This window comes from Eublepharis macularius, chromosome 4, assembly GCF_028583425.1.
Source record: "Eublepharis macularius isolate TG4126 chromosome 4, MPM_Emac_v1.0, whole genome shotgun sequence".
Classification (NCBI taxonomy): domain Eukaryota; kingdom Metazoa; phylum Chordata; class Lepidosauria; order Squamata; family Eublepharidae; genus Eublepharis; species Eublepharis macularius.
In genome coordinates this window covers 82,627,200-82,633,499 of record NC_072793.1, presented here as the reverse complement: position 1 = coordinate 82,633,499, position 6,300 = coordinate 82,627,200, and the positions used below count along the sequence as shown (strand labels likewise).

Genomic DNA, 6,300 nt, shown 5'->3' with positions numbered 1-6,300 from the left:
AACACCCTTCCCTTAGCAGAGTGATAAAAAGTCCAGTAGCACCTTTAAGACTACCCAACTTTATTGAGGCATGAGCTTTGGAGAACCACCGCTCCCTTCGTTAGCTGCATGAGTGGCTGCCTTCAGAGGCTAGCGCCTCTCCCTTTCCCCTCTCCCGACGAGGGACTCCCGCAAGCAGCCTGCCTCTCCCACCTGGGCGGGGGGGGGGGGGGGGTCGCAGAGGCCAGCCAGGATTGGAAGGCTCTGGAGCGTGTGACGTCGCTCCTCGAGCAGAGCCGAGGAGAGGAAACAGCTGCATTGCTCTGAGGTCAGCCTTCTCTCTGCCCCCTCGAGCGCCGCCGGGCCGCGTTGCGAGACAGGCTGCTCCTTTAAGCTGCCAGCTTTGGCTTCACCGGTAAGGTGATGGGAAGCGAGAGCCTTTCTAGGTGGCTAGAAAGAGTCTTCCTTGGGGGAAGGGAAGGGGCTAGCGGCAGACGGGAAAGGGGGGCTGCTCTTGTCGCAACTGCAAAATGGTGCATGGTTTTGTCTCGGACTAACTTTCAATGTGCTATATTTTCCTGTTAACGGTGATTGCTTGCTTTGTCTTTTTAAGAGCCCTTTTAATCTAAGCTCTTTTATTTTGCTGGAAAATGTGTCCGAGCTTTCATGAATGTTTTTTTTTTTAATCTGGAGGAACCGGTAGGTGTGGCCCGGCCAACTAGCCAAGGATGCTAACCTTGAAAGAGTTGCAGTTTTTTTAACCTCTTACAAATCACATAAATGTGCTAGCAGAGCTCTTGAAGTACATTGGGCAGCAGCACACACTGGTGAAGAAGTTTTTAATGCTCATGTGGTGGTGGTGGGGAGATTTTGCTGTAGGGGTACCAAATCAATAAAGTAGTGGTGATTACTCAGTGTAGCTCAAGAAAACTTGGTGGCATACTTATGACATGTTAGGCATTTGTCCAAACCATTACCATTTTTCAGTCTGCCGAAAAGTATTCATGCTTCCTATCTGTCTCAGTCTGTAAAATATATGTAGGTGTAAAGCTTAATATAGAGGCTGGCATGCACATCTTTTTCAGATGGAAGAAAGCTGCTTTATGGATGTATGTTTGTTACAATTAGAGAGAAAATAAAATGTCTTGCTCCTCTGATCCACACTCAACAGGCATGGAACTGATCCCAGTGCACTGAAATTATCGAGGCCTTTTCAGGGAGAAATGTCAAAGCCATTAGCTGTACTGCTTTGGGTTTTTTTATGATCTTAACAGTACCTAAACAGTTATATGTAAGCCCATTAAAGTCAATGGGCTTAAAAGGCCGTACTCTGCTGAGGAGTGTACTGCGTGTAATATGTTCCCGACCAAATATGCTAATGTTGACCTAATTTTTAAAAAGTGCTTTACTTCAAAAATATATTAAATACATTATTAAATTTCTGCATTTAGTTATTTGCCAAAATTGTGGTCTTTCCAAGCTATTCCTTTCAGCTCTGAGAAACCCATTTGCTCTGTAAAATAAATGCTTAGATTAGTGAAGGCCGTGGCTGAGTGATAAAGCACATATGAAGCAACTGAAACCTTTTCGTTTTAAACCCTGGCAGCTCCAGATAAATTGTGTGTTGGGGAAAAAGTGCTTAGATCCTCTTTGAGTTGGTGACTGGAACTTTATAACAGGGCACTGACTTGTTCAATAGGTATAACAGAACTACCCAGCTTTGTAACTGTTCTGAGTCCCTTTGGACTGGGTGGAGTTTGCTGTGCCTGCCATGTTGCTCCAGGATTTTATTTTTTAAAAAAAAAACCTTTTAAGCTAATTGTTTCAACCAGAATTAAAAACCTTCCTGATGCTCTAGGCTAAAATGTTAGTGTATAATAGCTGTCTTGTCCACCGCCTACATGGTTTAAAAATAACCATTGATCCATGCAGAATGGGCTGGTTTGAATTCACAGAGCTGGAGAGGACATGTTAAAATGAATAGCTCTCTGGCTGTTTGGAGTAGCGTTGTAAATGTATAGCTGATCATCCTCAAGAGAGGAGAGGGGAGGCCCTCAAGAAAAAGATGAGCAAAAAACTAAAGTTGAGAGACAAAAAGGTATTGTGCCAGCTGTTAAATGGTTAATGCTCATTATCTGTTCAATTCAGAGATACGGGGGCAATATTCATTCATTCCTTCCATTAGGGTAAATATTGATCAAGAATGGTTTCACAATTGTGTTGAAGTTTCTTTGAAAAATGATCGAAACTAGATCTCCCCAAACCTGAACAGAAATCTCCTTTCTTTTTAAAGTCACAGAGGCTGCTGAATCTTGGGTGGGAATTTCAGTCTCTTTTTCTAAGACGTCAAGGTTGCTGTATTGTGTTAAAGCTTGCAGCTGTTTTCAGGGAGCTGGTCCCCTTTATGAGCCTCTAGCACACTGTTTCATCACCTTATTTTTCAGCAGTTTACATTTATCTGCAGAGGACTGAAATTACCTGAATGAAATTTCCTCTTTATTTGCTCTTTAGTGGAGAAAAAAAATAAGACTCTGGCTCCATCCTTAGAGATGTAAAACTGGAGCCCTTTGGAAAGGGGCTTCATTGTATGAAATTCTGGTAACCGATATGACCATTCCATTTTGTGATTTTTGTGATAGTACAGAATGTCTGGAATAATAGAGCTGATCAGTTGTTTCATGACATTATTTTGTTACCGAATATGGGATCAGATAGCACTTTTTGTTCAAATTTGTAAAATCTCAAGCCAAATGTGATGTAATCTTTTAAAGCTTGGAACTTTTATGTACAAGAAACAAAGTTATAGACAGTCTTATGGTGCGCGCTTGTGGGGTGGGGAGAGGAAATGAATGAAATGACAGACATGCACAGTGCATTGAAGCATTCACTTCCTCTCTTTCCGAAGTACTAAATTCTGAAATTGTGATCAAAGCAATAGAACAATTTCCCCTCTTGATCAGTAAGTATGCAATCCCTGCTGAAAGGATACCACGTGCTGCACTAATCGCCAAATGTCCAAAGAATAAGGACCAAGCAGGAAATTCACAGTAAGCTGGGTTATTTGCTCAGGAATACTGAATCATATGAATCAGCCTGTACATTCTTCTGGTCCAAAGTACTTTGCTACAAGTACTGCTGCTCTGCTATGGTTCTCTGGCAGGTGCTGGTTCATATTTCAGGGTTGCCATTGTCCCATCTGTTCTCTCTGCTCATGCTTCTAGATTTTCAGCATTTTTAGACTGATCAGAACAGCAACGTCTGAGAGCCAAGCTACAAGTGACACCTGACACAGGTTGGACACTTGTCAGCTTCCCTCAAGTTTTGATGGGAAATGTAGGCATCCTGGTCCTGCAGCTGTAATGGAGATCCAAGCTGTAAAACCAGGACGCCTACATTTCCCATCAAAACTTGAGGGAAGCTGACAAGTGTCCAACCTGTGTAAGGCGTCACTTGTAGCTTGGCTCTTAGTCTCACTATACTCTGTGAAGTATATTAGGTTGAGAGAGAGCGTAGCTGGCTAATGTGACCCAGCGAGCCTGAGTATGGAATTGATCCAGGGTCAGTCTGGATTAGTCTACCGCTCTGCCTGCTACACTTTACTACATTAGGCTGAAATAAAATCCCCCATAATTTTGCCACCCTGGTTGCAGGCTTTGAAGAGGATTCTCTTTTTAGAAACTCTTGGGGGGGCTCTCTGCTACTGCTTTCATTCTTCCTCCTCCTCTTTGATTGCATGACATAATGCCAGACTGAGAGCAGAATGTATTTATCTCACTTAGGTTGGCTTTGTGCTGTTGTCATGAAGGCAAATCAGGTTTGGCTATGTGGAGATATCTGAAACTAAATCAGTGTGAGGATTCCTCTCTCACTCTGGGAGCATAGCATTGTAAAGAATTTACAGGGGGCATTACAGTTCCTGAAAGCTTGAGTTTACTTTTTGACCAGCAAATACCCCTGTGAAGATTCATGACCACCCACAAAATGGCATGCTTCTCTTTGCAACCTCAAAACATCCTTTTAACCTTACAGCGCATTGCCACAGGCCTCTGGTGCTGCTCTGCAAGAGCTTGCTGTATTTTTGCAATACCCATGAATATGGTAAAGCCCTAGAAATGTTGAGTGGTATTGAGGGAGTGAAGAAGATGAGGAGACCAGAATGGTCTCTCCCTGATGTTCTCACACCCACAAAAAGAGGCATTTGAGGCCGTTTTCACACGGCCTTGTTGTAGCGCAAAACTCGCATATACTTTCACTATTCTTCGCTAAAACCCATGAATACCTGTATCATCCCGCAATTGTGGAGTTCCCTTTATTCCACTTCGTGACATTTTTTAGCTGTTCATGGGAATGACTAGAGACGATTAAAAACTGTTGGAAACGCTTCATCAGAGACATCCTACTTAGCCCCTCCCCCGTTTTCTTGTCTGGAACCATTGGGAGAGATTTTCCTGCGCAAGACCAGGGGTCCCCCTAGCCTTTGTGGGCTCCCAGTGATGTCCCCTTTTTAAAAAGAAAAGAAAAACCAGTTGCGCTATTGCACTGTTTCTCTGAACGAACAAAAGTAACCAAGATTTGCGCTATTTCGAAAATTCACTAGGCAGGTTCTGAGCACTCTCGTCCTTCCACACCACAGAGTTTCCTGGAGACCTCCACCTGCTCCCTTCCTGCCCCTAATGGCTGTAGTGGGCAGGCTGTCCGGAGGGTCTCCCCCGCCTGGCAACCTTCCCCTTCCCCCACCAGCGCAGCCCACTCTGCTCTGGCTCCATGCTGTCCTGTTCGGACCACTTTTTTTAAAAAAGGGAAGTGATTTGCGCTATTGCGATATTTCAAGGGAGCCAGGGCTTTGGAGCTGCTGGGAGAGCTCCGAAGAGAACCTGCCTAATGAATTTTCGAAATAGCGCAAATCTTGGTTACTTTTTTTTTTGAAGGCAGAGAAAGTGGGAAGTACGGCCCTGATGTCAACTGTGTTGTGAATAGACATGAGCACGAACCAAAAATTGAATGACTCTGCGGTTCATGGTTCAGTGCCGATGACAATCCCGAGGTCGCGAACCGCAACAAACATTTCCCGTTGCTGAACTGGTTTGTGGTTCGTGGGCATCAGAATGGCCCCCGAGAGCCCATATTCCTGGGGAGTGTTTAACAAGCTCTCCTCCAGCCATTACCCAAGTTTGGTCAAGATTGCAATAGGGATCCAAGCTCCAATTAAACTCTCTGTCTCTCTACCCAAAGGCTAGCAAGTAGCAAGTAGCAAGCAACAGCTCTGTCACACTCAGTGTGAACTGCTGTGAGCATGACAAGGTGTGATGAGGCGCAAAGTGGCGGATCGCAGGTAAGCGATTCATTCTGCAAAATTTGCGCTATATTTGGCCGTGTGAAAACGGCCCAAGATTGTGTTGCACCAGAACAGATAAATTCAGTTAACCACTACATCCTTTTGGTCTGTACGCTAAGCTGTGTTGAAACCAGAGGATAAGGATAGCTATGCACACATGACATGGTGGCAAATGTGCCACTGCACATGTGTGTGTAGTTGGTGTGTGGTGTGAACTTGTATAATATGAGCAATGTTAAGTGCACATTGGTTGTGTGCACAGAATTATTTGTAATCCTTGCTGACACCATATGAGCTCTGATCTTGGAGGTTCCCAGTTCAAATCTCGCCTCTGCCACAAGTTCACTAGATAGCCTTAGGCAAGCCACTTTCAGCCTTGGTTCATGATCTGCAACGTAGGTATAATAAAACAGCCTATTTTACAGAGCTGTTTTAAGGATTAATGCAAAAAATGTATGTGAAGTACTTTGAGCCCTGAAAGTACTATCTATACACTAAGTATTCATCATCATCATCATTATGTAAAATATTTGCATAGCAGATGTTAAAACTAATGTGTAAAGCTGCTCTTGGAGACCTGCACGCTCCTTTGTCTGTAGCATACTTGCTGAAGATGAAATGCTTACTCTCTTGCTGGACTGTAGCCCAGTAGACAGACCGCAGTGCAGTAATGGGCGGTCTGCAAGATCTGATCATACTTTGTTATTGGCTGGAAAGATCTACTCATTGGAGATCTGAGCTGGACTCTCTGTTTTTACTCTGTGGGCCTTTCCCTTCTGTTTTATGCAGGGCTGTGGTCAAAAGGTTGGAAGGGAAAGCTGTTTGAAGCCTGTAGTCTTGTAAACTGGGAAGAAGATACTTCTCTGTTTCACAGGAAAGCTGATGCTAATCTAACCCTCCGATGCTTAGATTTTTTTTTGACTTCTCTTTACTTTTTTCTCTTTTTATAATGCAGCATTTCAATAGCAAGTAGGCCAGAATTGGAC

General features: G+C 43.8%; 1 protein-coding gene across 2 annotated transcripts in view; it reads left to right on the top strand.

Moving 5' to 3' along the window:
• The first annotated feature begins 282 nt into the window (after positions 1 to 282).
• ANXA6 (annexin A6) overlaps positions 283 to 6,300 on the top strand; it is a 67,286-nt gene continuing 61,268 nt past the window's right edge. For both annotated transcript variants that reach the window (XM_054976258.1, XM_054976257.1), the window contains exon 1: positions 283 to 394. The gene's annotated coding sequence lies outside the window, so the exon portion shown is untranslated. The remainder of the gene's footprint in view (positions 395 to 6,300) is intronic.